Below are 14,522 nucleotides of genomic sequence, written 5' to 3' on the forward strand. Positions count from 1 at the left end.
TGCTTCTAAGAGTGTCATTGTAGTGATGAACAGCCAGATTAGGAAAGGAAAAAGAGGAGATAGGGGACAGTGATGAGGGAATCTGAAAGTGTCTGAGGGTTAATGGCTTGTAGATTTCTGACTGTGTGGTAGGTGGGAGTGAGCTGGGGTGGGCGAGGATTTGTGAGTGTGAAGGATAGAATGTTGTGGTCAGAGAGTGGAAGCGGTGAGTTATTTAGGTGGGAGATTGAACAGAGCCGGCCGAAGACCAGATCAAGGGTGTTACCGTCCTTGTGTGTCTCAGAGGTTGAAAGCTGTGAGAGGCCTAGAGAGGTGGTTAGTGATAGAAGCTGGGATGCAGATGTGGAAGCAGGGCTGTTAATGGGGATGTTGAAGTCTCCCAGGATGAGGGTTGGAAGTTCTGAGGACATGAAGTGCGGCAGCCAGGCTGAAAAGTGGTCAAGGAAGTGGGTGGGTGAGCCTGGGGTCCAGTATATGACCGCTACCCTTAGGGAGAGGGGACATGCGCAAACCATGATTGGGGGGTGAGAGGACCATGTACACCAGGATTGGGGGGTGAGAGGACCATCCAAAACAGGTTAGGGGGGTGAGAGGACCATGCATACCAGGAAGAGGGGGGTGAGAAGACCATGCATACCAGGAATAGGGGTGAGGGGACCATGCATATTAGGATAGGGGGGTGAGGGGTAGTATGCATACCAGGATAGGGGGGTGAGGGGACCATGCATATCACGAAAGGAGGGTGAGGGGACCATGCATACTACGAAAGGAGGGTGAGGGGACCATGCATACCACGAAAAGGGAGGTGAAGGGGCAATGCATACCAGGATTGGGGGGGTGAGGAGACCATGCATACCAGGACTGGGGGCAGGCCCGGATTGGTAATATACCCAACCGGGCATTTTCCCGCTGGGCCACTGTCATGTGGGCTGAGGGCGGCAGCGCCCGATCATCTGGCCGCTGGACGCTTGCCAGCTGATGGGGCACTGGCACTCCATTCTCGCCCTAGCATGAGACCTCCCCCCCCATGCACTCCATCCATGCCCCCCCACGCGCTCCATCCACGCCCTAGCATGAGACCCCCCCGCAGCCACTCACAGCGTCGCTTGCCTGCTCTCTTCTCTGTACACAGGACCTTTGATGAGGTCACAGGAGTGGAGGAGTTAGGGGTCACATGATCAGAAGCCTTTGTCCAGACCCATGATCATGTGACCCCTGACCCCGCCCCTCCTGTGACCTCATCACAGGTCCTGTGCGCACAGCCCTGCCTCCTGGTGTCTGCAGAACTCGGCTGTGCTGGTTGTCATGGTGCTGGATGAGGGAAGTATGTGCGGGGTCAGGAGGGGTTTGCAGGATAGATGTAGCAGAGCTGTGTGTGTACGAGGTGTATGGAGAGGAGCCGTGTGTGTACGAGGTGTACGGAGTGGAGCCGTGTGTGTACGAGGTGTACGGAGCGGATCCGGATGTGTACGAAGTGGAACCGCATGTGTGTATGAGGTGTACGGAGCGGAGCCGCGTGTGTACGAGGTGTACGGAGAGGAGCCGCGTGTGTGCGAGGTGTGCGGAGAGGAGCTGCATGTGTACGGAGTGGAGCCATATGTGTACGGGATGAACGGAGCGGAGGCAAGTGTGTACAAAGCATACAAAGCAGGCTTTTCCCACGGACACAGGAGTACACGGCAGAGCCCCGAGGAGCATTTTAAAACTCGCACATGACGTTCCACCTGAAGTGATGTGCTGGAAGCTTACCGGAAATGAGATAATTTCATGAGGAGATTGTGACGGAACTAGGAATGCTTCAGATCCATCACCATGTCCTCCTCCGACAGCGCAGACAGCAGGATCGCCTTGAAATCGGGGATGCCGGCCATGTGAGCGGATCATGATATGTCGTGCATCGGGAGGCTCAGGTGGGCACTACAATGGGAGCCGGGCTGCTATAGTATCTTTATAGAATATTTCTTTATTTCTTTCTCTCTGTTTCTTTCTTTCTTTGTTCTTTCTCATTCTCTGTTCTGTCTTTCCCTCATTTTCTTTCTCTCTCTCTCTGTTCTTGCTTTCTCTCTCTCTCTAATCTTTCTTTTTTCTTTCTCTCTCTCTCTGTTCTTACTTTTCTCTCTTTCTTTCTCTCTGTTCTTTCTTTTCTTTACTTTCTTTCTCTCTCTCTGTCTCTCTCTGTTCTTTCTTTCCCCTCTTTCTTGCTCTCTCTGTTCTTTCTTCTTTCTCTCTCTGTTCTTTCTTTCTCTCTCGCTCTCCTTTCTTTCTCTCTCTGTTTTCTTTTTTCTCTCTCTCTATGTTTTCTCTCTTCCTTAGTGCCAGTCACTGTGCCAATAATGCCAGCCACTGTGCCCTCAGTACCAGTCTGTGTGATCAGCAGTGCTAAATGGGTGCAGTTGGGCGTGGACATGGATGTGACTAGTTGTGAAATGGGTGTGGCCGGGGCATGGCCTAAAATTTGCAGCGGCGCGCTATGCGCGCCGCAGCCTTTGTCCCTCTTTCCCTTCTTCAAAAGTTGGGAGGTATGATAGGGGCTGCCATGACCACAGGGTCTGGTTGCCCAATGGATAGCAGTTCTGCCAGGAATTCTGTCATCGTGCGTACAAAAGGGGACAGAGCTTTGGGAGAAGTACTGTACCTAAAAGCAATAAATAGGACTGAGCTGAAATACTGGGCACAGCTCTGACTACATGTTATATAGTCATGTTAATCTACTCTCACTTCTTGTAACCTACAAGTGTACAAAAATATTATATAGTCACTATGTGACTAGTGGGCCTGTGTAACTTCAAATGCCAGGGCTGAATTTTAGTCCCAGTCCGGCCCTGATTGGGGGGGTGAGGGGACCATGCATACCAGGATGGGGGGGTGAGGGGACCATGCATACCAGGAAAGGGGGGTGAGGGGACCATGCATACCAGGAAGGGGGGGTGAGGGGGACCATGTATACCAGGATTGGGGGGTGAGGGGTAGCATGTATACCAGGATTGGGGGATGAGGGGTAGCATGTATACCAGGATAGGGGGGTGAGGGGACCATGCGCAAACCATGATTGGGGGTGAGAGGACCATGTATACCAGGATTGGGGGGTGAGGGGACCATGCATACCAGGATAGGGGGTGAGAGGACCATGCATACCACGATGGGGGGTGAGAGGACCATGCATAGCAGGATTGGGGGGTGAGAGGACCATGCTTACCAGGATTGGGGGTGAGAGGACCATGCATACCAGGATAGGGGGGTGAGAGGACCATGCTTACCAGGATAGGGGGTGAGAGGACCATGCATACCAGGATAGGGGGGTGAGAGGACCATGCATACCAGGATAGGGGGGTGAGAGGACCATGCTTACCAGGATTGGGGGTGAGAGGACCATGCATACCAGGAATGGGGGTGAGGGGACCATGCTTATCAGGATAGGGGGGTGAGGGGTAGCATGCATACCAGGATAGGGGGGTGAGAGGACCATGCATACCAGGATAGGGGGGTGAGAGGACCATGCTTACCAGGATTGGGGGTGAGAGGACCATGCATACCAGGATAGGGGGGTGAGAGGACCATGCATACCAGGATACGGGAGTGAGTGGACCATGCATACCATGATAAGGGGGTGAGGGGACCATGCATAGCAGGATTGGGGGATGAGAGGACCATGCATACCAGGAAAAGGGGGGTGAGAAGACCATGCATACCAGGAAAGGGGGGTGAGGGGTAGCATGTGTACCAGGATTGTGGGGTGAGGGGTAGCATGTATACCAGGATAGGGGGTGAGGGGAACATAATAATAATAATCTTTATTTATATAGCGCCAACATATTCCGCAGCGCTTTACAGTTGAACAGTTTCAAAACACAAGTCATAAGTAACAACATTAAGAATACAATAATTAAAGCAAAATAAGACGAAATAAGACGACCCTGCTCGTGAGAGCTTACAATCTACAATGAGATGAGGGAGATACAAAGTACAGGTGTGTATTTACAATTGTGTATTTACAGTGAAGGTCCAGCCATCTTGAGGGAGTGAAGGATGGATGGCGATAGTGAATGGGCTACACACGCACACTTACACATAGAATGACTTTGATTAGTGAACGTGATAGGCCCTTCTGAACAAGTGTGTTTTGAGGGAGCGCCTAAAACTGCAAATTGTGGATAGTCCTGATTTCTTGGGGTAGAGCATTCCAGAGGATAGGAGCAGCACGGGAGAAGTCTTGGAGTCGGGAGTGGGGGGTACGGATTAGAGCAGAGGTTAGTCGAAAGTCGTTTGCAGAGCGCAGCGATCGGCTAGGCCGATAGACAGAAATGAGGGAAGAGATGTAAGGGGGTGCCGCACTGTGGGGAGCTTTGTGGGTGAGAACAAGTACTTTGAATTGTATCCTATAATGAATGGGCAGCCAATGTAAGGACTGGCGAAGAGCGGATGCCTCCGAGTACCGATTAGCCAGATTGACGATCCTGGCCGCGGCATTAAGTATGGACTGGAGAGGGGATAGTCGAGTGACGGGGAGGCCAATTAATAGAGTGTTGCGGTAATCCAGGCGGGAGTGGATCAATGCAACAGTGAGGGTTTTTGTTGTTTCCATAGTGAGAAAAGGGCGGATTCTAGAGATGTTCTTTAGGGGTAAGCGGCAAGAGCGGGCAAGAGATTGTATATGGGATGTGAAGGAGAGATTGGTGTCAAACATAACACCCTGCTGCCGGGGTGTTATTGTGGTACCACCCACGGAGAGGGAAATGTCAGATTTAGGGAGGTTAGTAGACGGCAGGAGCAGAAGAAGTTCAGTTTTAGAGAGGTTGAGTTTCAGATAGAGAGTGGACATGAAATTGGAGACTGCAGACAGACAGTCACTGGCGTTCTGTAGTACAGCGGGGGTAAGGTCAGGGGAAGACATACATAGTTGTGTGTCATCAGCATAAAGATGGTACTGAAAGCCAAATCTGCTGATGGTCTGTCCAATTGGGGCCATGTAGAGAGAGAAAAGAAGGGGGCCAAGGACTGAGCCCTGAGGTACCCGGACAGCAAGAGGAAGAGGAGATGACGTGGAGCCAGAGAACAAAACACTGAAGGAGCGGTCAGAGAGATAGGAAGAGAACCAGGAAAGTGCAGTGTCCTTAATGCCTAGTGACTGGAGCCTAGAGAGTAGGAGATGGTGGTCAACAGTATCGAAAGCTGCAGATAGGTCAAGAAGAATGAGCAGAGAGTGGTCACTGTTACGTTTTGCTGTCAGAAGGTCATTGGTCACTTTGATGAGTGGAGTTTCAGTCAAATGTAGGGGGTGGAAGCTGGACTGTGAAGGGTCTAGAAGGGAGTGAGTGGAGAGGTAACGGGTAAGGCGGGAGTAAACTAGGCGTTCCAAAAGTTTAGAGATGAAGGGGAGATTGGAGACTGGTCTGTAGTTGTTTGTGCAGGATGGGTCGAGAGCGGGTTTCTTTAGTAATGGAGTAACAATGGCGTGTTTGAAGGAGGATGGGAAAATGCCCGAGGAGAGGGAGAGATTAAAGATTGTAGTTAGGTGGGTTGTGACGACTGGAGAGAGAGACTGGAGGAGATGTGAGGGCATGGGGTCGGTAGTGCATGTAGTCGGACGAGAAGAAGAGAGGAGTCTGGAGACTTCTTCTGTGATGGGATCAAATGTGGAAAGTGAGCCAGGGGAGATGCAGGAAGGGATGGGAGTCACAGCACTTGGTGGTTGGATGCAGATTTCCTGACGGATATTATCTATTTTTTCTGTAAAGTGGGAGGCCAGGTCATCAGCACAAATGTCTGTGATAGGGGCTTGTGCTTTTGGCCTGAGGAGGGAGTGAAAAGTGTCAAAAAGTTTCTTGGAGTTGTTGGCTAGTGAGGAGATCAGGGTGGTGAAATAGGTCTGTTTGGTGAGGTGAAGGGCAGCGTTATAGGTTCTTAACATAAATTTGAAGTGGATGAAGTCTTCTGGTGTGTGGGTTTTTCTCCATAGGCGTTCAGCACTCCTAGAGCATCGCTGGAGAAGTTGAGTTTGTGATGTGAGCCAGGGCTGTTTTACTCTGTGTTTTGAGGCTCTGAGGGTGAGGGGAGCTACTTGGTCAAGGGTGCTTCTAAGAGTGTCATTGTAGTGATGAACAGCCAGATTAGGAAAGGAAAAAGAGGAGATAGGGGACAGTGATGAGGGAATCTGAAAGTGTCTGAGGGTTAATGGCTTGTAGATTTCTGACTGTGTGGTAGGTGGGAGTGAGCTGGGGTGGGCGAGGATTTGTGAGTGTGAAGGATAGAATGTTGTGGTCAGAGAGTGGAAGCGGTGAGTTATTTAGGTGGGAGATTGAACAGAGCCGGCCGAAGACCAGATCAAGGGTGTTACCGTCCTTGTGTGTCTCAGAGGTTGAAAGCTGTGAGAGGCCTAGAGAGGTGGTTAGTGATAGAAGCTGGAATGCAGATGTGGAAGCAGGGCTGTTAATGGGGATGTTGAAGTCTCCCAGGATGAGGGTTGGAAGTTCTGAGGACATGAAGTGCGGAAGCCAGGCTGAAAAGTGGTCAAGGAAGTGGGTGGGTGAGCCTGGGGTCCAGTATATGACCGCTACCCTGAGGGAGAGGGGACATGCGCAAACCATGATTGGGGGGGTGAGAGGACCATGTACACCAGGATTGGGGGGTGAGAGGACCATCCAAAACAGGTTAGGGGGGTGAGAGGACCATGCATACCAGGAAAAGGGGGTGAGAAGACCATGCATACCAGGAATAGGGGTGAGGGGACCATGCATATTAGGATAGGGGGGTGAGGGGTAGTATGCATACCAGGATAGGGGGGTGAGGGGACCATGCATATCACGAAAGGAGGGTGAGGGGACCATGCATACTACGAAAGGAGGGTGAGGGGACCATGCATACCACGAAAAGGGAGGTGAAGGGGCAATGCATACCAGGATTGGGGGGGTGAGGAGACCATGCATACCAGGACTGGGGGCAGGCCCGGATTGGTAATATACCCAACCGGGCATTTTCCCGCTGGGCCACTATCATGTGGGCTGAGGGCGGCAGCGCCCGATCATCTGGTCGCTGGACGCTTGCCAGCTGATGGGGCACTGGCACTCCATTCTCGCCCTAGCATGAGACCTCCCCCCCATGCACTCCATCCACGCCCCCCCACGCGCTCCATCCACGCCCTAGCATGAGACCCCCCCCCGCAGCCACTCACAGCGTCGCTTGCCTGCTCTCTTCTCTGTACACAGGACCTTTGATGAGGTCACAGGAGGGGAGGAGTCAGGGGTCACATGATCAGAAGCCTTTGTCCAGACCCATGATCATGTGACCCCTGACCCCGCCCCTCCTGTGACCTCATCACAGGTCCTGTGCGCACAGCCCTGCCTCCTGGTGTCTGCAGAACTCAGCTGTGCTGGTTGTCATGGTGCTGATGAGGGAAGTATGTGCGGGGTCAGGAGGGGTTTGCAGGATAGATGTAGCAGAGCTGTGTGTGTACGAGGTGTATGGAAAGGAGCCGTGTGTGTACGAGGTGTACGGAGTGGAGCCGTGTGTGTACGAGGTGTACGGAGCGGATCCGGATGTGTACGAAGTGGAACCGCATGTGTGTATGAGGTGTACGGAGCGGAGCCGCGTGTGTACGAGGTGTACGGAGAGGAGCCGCGTGTGTGCGAGGTGTGCGGAGAGGAGCTGCATGTGTACGGAGTGGAGCCATATGTGTACGGGATGAACGGAGCGGAGGCAAGTGTGTACGAAGCATACAAAGCAGGCTTTTCCCACGGACACAGGAGTACACGGCAGAGCCCCGAGGAGCATTTTAAAACTCGCACATGACGTTCCACCTGAAGTGATGTGCTGGAAGCTTACCGGAAATGAGATAATTTCATGAGGAGATTGTGACGGAACTAGGAATGCTTCAGATCCATCACCATGTCCTCCTCCGACAGCGCAGACAGCAGGATCGCCTTGAAATCGGGGATGCCGGCCATGTGAGCGGATCATGATATGTCGTGCATCGGGAGGCTCAGGTGGGCACTACAATGGGAGCCGGGCTGCTATAGTATCTTTATAGAATATTTCTTTATTTCTTTCTCTCTGTTTCTTTCTTTCTCTGTTCTTTCTCATTCTCTGTTCTGTCTTTCCCTCATTTTCTTTCTCTCTCTCTCTGTTCTTGCTTTCTCTCTCTCTCTAATCTTTCTTTTTTCTTTCTCTCTCTCTCTGTTCTTACTTTCCCCTCTTTCTTATTCTTTTCTCTCTTTCTTTCTCTCTGTTCTTTCTTTTCTTTACTTTCTTTCTCTCTGTCTCTCTCTGTTCTTTCCCCTCTTTCTTGCTCTCTCTGTTCTTTCTTCTTTCTCTCTCTGTTCTTTCTTTCTCTCTCGCTCTCCTTTCTTTCTCTCTCTGTTTTCTTTTTTCTCTCTCTCTATGTTTTCTCTCTTCCTTAGTGCCAGTCACTGTGCCAATAATGCCAGCCACTGTGCCCTCAGTACCAGTCTGTGTGATCAGCAGTGCTAAATGGGTGCAGTTGGGCGTGGACATGGATGTGACTAGTTGTGAAATGGGTGTGGCCGGGGCATGGCCTAAAATTTGCAGCGGCGCGCTATGCGCGCCGCAGCCTTTGTCCCTCTTTCCCTTCTTCAAAAGTTGGGAGGTATGATAGGGGCTGCCATGACCACAGGTCTGGTTGCCCAATGGATAGCAGTTCTGCCAGGAATTCTGTCATCGTGCGTACAAAAGGGGACAGAGCTTTGGGAGAAGTACTGTACCTAAAAGCAATAAATAGGACTGAGCTGAAATACTGGGCACAGCTCTGACTACATGTTATATAGTCATGTTAATCTACTCTCACTTCTTGTAACCTACAAGTGTACAAAAATATTATATAGTCACTATGTGACTAGTGGGCCTGTGTAACTTCAAATGCCAGGGCTGAATTTTAGTCCCAGTCCGGCCCTGATTGGGGGGGTGAGGGGACCATGCATACCAGGATGGGGGGGTGAGGGGACCATGCATACCAGGAAAGGGGGGTGAGGGGACCATGCATACCAGGAAGGGGGGGTGAGGGGGACCATGTATACCAGGATTGGGGGGTGAGGGGTAGCATGTATACCAGGATTGGGGGATGAGGGGTAGCATGTATACCAGGATAGGGGGGTGAGGGGACCATGCGCAAACCATGATTGGGGGGTGAGAGGACCATGTATACCAGGATTGGGGGGTGAGGGGACCATGCATACCAGGATAGGGGGTGAGAGGACCATGCATACCACGATGGGGGGGTGAGAGGACCATGCATAGCAGGATTGGGGGATGAGAGGACCATGCATACCAGGAAAAGGGGGGAGAGAGGACCATGCATACCAGGAATGGGGGTGAGGGGACCATGCTTATCAAGATAGGGGGGTGAGGGGTAGCATGCATACCAGGATAGGGGGGGTGAGAGGACCATGCATACCAGGATAGGGGGGTGAGAGGACCATGCATACCAGGATAGGGGGTGAGAGGACCATGCATACCAGGATAGGGGGGTGAGAGGACCATGCATACCAGGATACGGGAGTGAGTGGACCATGCATACCATGATAAGGGGGTGAGGGGACCATGCATACCAGGATTGGGGGGTGAGGGGGCCATGCATACCAGGATTGGGGGATGAGGGGTACCATGCATGCCAGGTTAGGCGGGTGAGGGTACCATGCATACCAGGATAGGGATGAGGGAGTACCATGCATACCAGGATTGGGGGGTGAGGGAATCATGCATACCAGGATGAAGAATGGAATGCCATGCATTTCAGGATTTGGGGGGGGGGGTGAGGGTACGATGCATACCAGGATAGGAATGAGGGGTGCCATGCATACCAGGATAGGACGGTGGCAGCACATACCATATGGGAGACCATATACCAATAAAAATGCTCGCCACCCGGGCGTAGAACGGGTTCATAGCTAGTATATATATATTGGAAAACCCATTTAAATGGATTATATCAAGTAATCCCCTATCCCAAGAACTTCGTAGTCTCTGAGGTCCGACTGCTGGGACCCCCACGATCCCGAGAACCGGCGCTCTAAAGAAGTATTCAATCATGCGCACTGCGGCGGCATTCACTCATGGATAATAGATAACGCCTTTAAAAGGAGTGTTGAAGAGCACGACACACTCGACACAGTATAGCAAAATCCACTGATCGGGTGTGGGGGGAGTGTTATAGTATGTGGACTGGAGGGGTTTGTGTGGCAGGGCTGCTTTTTTGTCCTAGTCTGGCCCTGATCTGCATGTGATCCTGTATGTCTTCCACCTGCCTGTGTTTTTTAGCATGTCCCGAATGCTTCACCTAGCTGCTGCACTGACCCCCGTGGTCCATGTGCACACCAGGACCTTGGGTTTGGAGGATCCACCTCACATTGTGAGCCCACTTTATGTAAAATTTTTAACCTGATAATAAATTCTATTTTATAATGAATTCACATATGGATGTGATGCAGGATTTCTCATTCTCTCCAATGGCTGTGATTCTCAGTGTCTGTATTATTCTGTTTATATATACCTTACAGTACCACTTATGTCCTATATACTGGGTTTAATTTTCAGTATCTGTCTATATAAACTGCACAGTACCACTTATCACAGTATCACGGAACCTGTTAAGACCTAGAAGAAGACCTAAGAAGGTCGAAACGCATTGTCTGCACGCATAAAGCAGCAGTGTGCCCTTTTTTTCTGATCCCTCTGTGTATAATAAGGATTTCTGTTAAATGAAATATTTTTTAAAAGATGACACAATAAAATGGATTTGAATTGACGAGTAGGAAGAATCAACTGGAATTATTTGTTTCCTGTGGCTATTGCATCATAGGTGTGCCTCCCCCATTTCAACTCCGTGTGGCTTCCTGGCAGTAAGTGGATCTCCTGAAGATGACAGACTGGGTGAGCTGGCTATAACTTTTACTGTTTTAATTTATTTCAGTTCTTCAATACAAAAAGTGAAATGTATATATTATATAGAGTCATTACAAACAGAATGATCTATTTCAAGTGTTTATGTGGTGCCCCTGAGGGTTCAGTCACCACAGAGGTACTGCACCCCCTCCTGAGGTGTGGTGCCCCACCATTCAGGTAAGGTGGAGACACCTGACCACGCTTCAACATCTGCATCCCACACAACATAGTAGTGTAGCAAAGCACCCTTTGGTGGCTCCCTGCTTGGAACACGAAGCGTGCTGGGAGGCGGGTGGAGTTTAGTCTGCACTAAAAGAGCGGGAAGAGTGTAGGATTTAGTCAGTTTGTCACAGGAGTCTGACGAGGTCAGTCGGTGAAAGAAGATCCCCTGAGTGGGATGGATGAAGGAAGTGCTGCAGCCGACCTCAGTGACCTGGGTCCCCTGGCACAGGAAAGGAACATTGATAGAAAAGCCTGACTCTCCATAAGAAGGAAAGGATTAGTACGGAACGTGAGCAGAAGAAGAGAACTAAGGATTAGGATTAGAGGAGAACCCTTCCCAAGTTCTAAGCGCAATGCCGGGGTCCGGTCCCTGAGGTTGTATGGATACTAATGGTCCTGCAGCAGACACTGGGGTAATAGACGTTGTCACCACTTTATTCCCACACAAGACTTGGGGGCACAACAGCAATGATAGTGAGCCGGGACTTGGTAGCAAGTAGTCCCTGAAGCAGGCTACAGCTGTCTGCCGTACAAGTAGAGTTCTTAGGAACATCTGACAGGAGGAACTCCAGTGTAACTCAGTACTGTGAGTACTTCACTAAAGGCGCTAAGAGGGAGACGTTCAGAAAAGGCACATATGTTGGCGGAGTGTGGGAAAGGAGTACTTCATCTTGCCTGGAAGTTGGCTGAGCTCCTAACCCAGAGGACATGGCACGGATGCGGGCTCTTGTGCCACAACAGACTGTGAGTAAAGCTTTGGAACTACATGCCCTGGTGTCCTCCACTTATTCCTGCGTCAACCTGCCCGGCACTGCTACCTCCCCTGCGCCCGACACTACACCATCTACGTGTCACTTCACCTACTCTGCCCTGGGACTACAGCCCTGCCTGTGGAGGGCTATAACCTCATTTCTGCACCACACCATCTGTCCCAGAGGACCTGCCTGCAGCATTGGCTTAACATCTTCATTGCCAAACACCACAGGTGGCGTCACGACTCATTCACTCTAATCATCAAAAGCACACTGAACTATCCCCCCTTTTACAATGGGCGCCCAGGGCCACGGGCCGGGTCCCAGCTGCCGTGACAACTCCCATTGAAGCTCATCGGGCCCAGTACCGAATACCCCATGGCCCTGGGAAGGCGACCCATTTATTTCTGTTAATGTTGATGATTATGACTTACTGCCAATAAAAACCCAAAAGTCATTATCTCAGTAAATTAGAATATTTTATAACACCAGCTCGAAAAATTATTTTAAAATCCAAAATATTGGCCTACTGAAATGTTTGTTCAATACTTGGTCGGGGCTCCTTTTGTATCAATTAATGCATCAATGCAGCGTGGCATGAAAGGATCAGCTTGTGGCACTGCTGAAGTGTTATGGAAGCCCAGATTTCTTTGATAGCAGCCTTCAGCTCATCTGCATTGTTGGGTCTGGTGTCTCTCATCTTCCTCTTGACAATACCCCATAGCTTGTTAATGGGGTTAAGGTAAGGAGAGTTTGCTAGCCAATCAAGCACAGTGATACATTTGTTTTTAAACCAGGTATTGGTACTTTAGGCAATGTGGACAGGTGCCAAGACCTGCTAGAGAATGAAATTTTCATCTCCATAAAGCTTGTCGGCAAAGGGAAGCATGAAGCACTCTAAAATTTCCTGGTAGACGGCTGCGCCGACTTTGGTCTTGATAAAACACAGTGGACCTACACCAGTAGATGACATGGCGCCCCAAACCATCACTGATTGTGGAAACTTCACACTAGACCTCAAGTAGCTTGTATTGTGTGCCTCTCCACTCTTCCTCCAGACTCTGGGACCTTGATTTCCAAATTAAATGCAAAATTTACTTTAATCTGAAAACAATGCCTTGGACCACAGAGCCACAGTCCAGTTCTTTTTCTCATTGACCCAGATAAGATTCTTCTGGTGTTGTCGATTGGTCATGAGAGGCTTGCACAAGGAATGCGACACTTGTAGCCAATGTCCTGGACATGTGTGTGTGTGTGTGTGATGGCTCTTGAAGCAATGAATCTAGCAGCAGTTCACTCCTTGTGAATCTCCCCCAAATTTTTGAATGGCCTTTTCTTAACAATCCTTTCAACGCTGCGGTTATCCCTGTTGCTTGTGCACCTTTTTCTACCACGGTTTTTCAGACCACTCAACTTTCTGTTAATCTGCTGGGATACAGCACTCTGTAAACATCCAGCTTCTTTAGCAATGACCATTTGTAGCTTACCCTCCTTGTGGAGTGTGTCAATGACTGCCTTCTGAACATCGGTCAAGTCAGCAATGCGGATGAGTGAGTCAAAAAAACGCATTACTGTCTATGGGAACGCATTGGTACGCAAGAACATTCGCACGCATATGCATTCGATACGCATGCGTACTTCTAATGAGTTGGTCCAGGAAGTGATTTCACTACCTGCTAATTGCCAGCTGTATAAAAGGAAGTGTGGACACTGCAAGGCCATAACTCTCTGGACGATAGCGCAAGACTGGCTATGTAAGTATAGAACCTTTGTCTGTCTCTCACTGCAGTTTGTATTTTGTACTAATTTTTGTTCTGTTACTTTTATACTTGTCGACTCTCCTGGTGCTGCGGTTGTCTCCTGGTGCAGTGGTTGTCTCCTGGTGCTGCTTTCTGTCCTGGTGAGGACAACACTGTATGTAAGTATAGAAGCTTTGAAAATGTCTGTCTCTCTCTTTTCTTTTCAGTGGTCTTTTTATTAAATTTTAAAGCATGTTATTAAACAAACAAGAATCAATGCTCAAAGAAGCATATAGCAAGTCAACTTCAGAGAATTGTGATTAAGCGTATGGTACTTACAATTTGCCTAAAATAACAAATATAATGCCTATTAGCCTTTGAGCCAGAGATAACAGAATATAAGTAAGTTAATATTAAAGGACGTGATATTGTTTCCAGCAATTAAATAATGTTGATAAGTTTGAATAAAGACTGAAAATAAAACAGCAGAGAATAAAAGAAAACAAAGAAGGTAAATAGAGGTATATGGCGTACGGGTAGAGGGGGCATCATAGGTTAGCACATTTTTATATCTAAGTTTGTTATGTTGTGACAAGGTGGTCGCTCAATCTGAAATGAATTCAGAGGCGCCAGGTCTCTTTGAAGTTTGTTTGCGTGTGGTTTACTAGGGCCACCAATTCAGCCATGTAATACAGTTGGTCTATTTTCTGTAGCATTTGTTGGGACGTGGGACTACTTGTTGATTTCCAGTATGTGAGTATTAAGAGTTTGGCTGCTGCTATTATGTTGTGGGCAAGACTACAAATCCGTTTATGTTCAGGCCACTCTGGAAAGTTGAGCAATGCAGTCTCAGGTGTCAGTTTCACCTTTTTCCCCGTTATGTCCTGAATAATTTTTTGTGTTAGTGTCCAGAAGCGGC

At 49.6% G+C, this 14,522-nt stretch overlaps 1 long non-coding RNA gene across 1 annotated transcript in view; it reads left to right on the plus strand.

Moving 5' to 3' along the window:
• The window catches only part of LOC141087872 (uncharacterized), a 43,309-nt gene extending 29,527 nt beyond the window's left edge, over positions 1 to 13,782 (plus strand). The window contains exons 2-3 of the long non-coding RNA XR_012231747.1: positions 10,808 to 10,878; positions 13,734 to 13,782. This is a non-coding gene — a long non-coding RNA (uncharacterized lncRNA). The remainder of the gene's footprint in view (positions 1 to 10,807; positions 10,879 to 13,733) is intronic.
• Positions 13,783 to 14,522: the final 740 nt, after the last annotated feature.

This window comes from Dendrobates tinctorius, unplaced genomic scaffold (genome assembly GCF_039654945.1).
Source record: "Dendrobates tinctorius isolate UK_male_01 unplaced genomic scaffold, ASM3965494v1 ptg000036l, whole genome shotgun sequence".
Taxonomy (NCBI): Eukaryota; Metazoa; Chordata; class Amphibia; order Anura; family Dendrobatidae; genus Dendrobates; species Dendrobates tinctorius.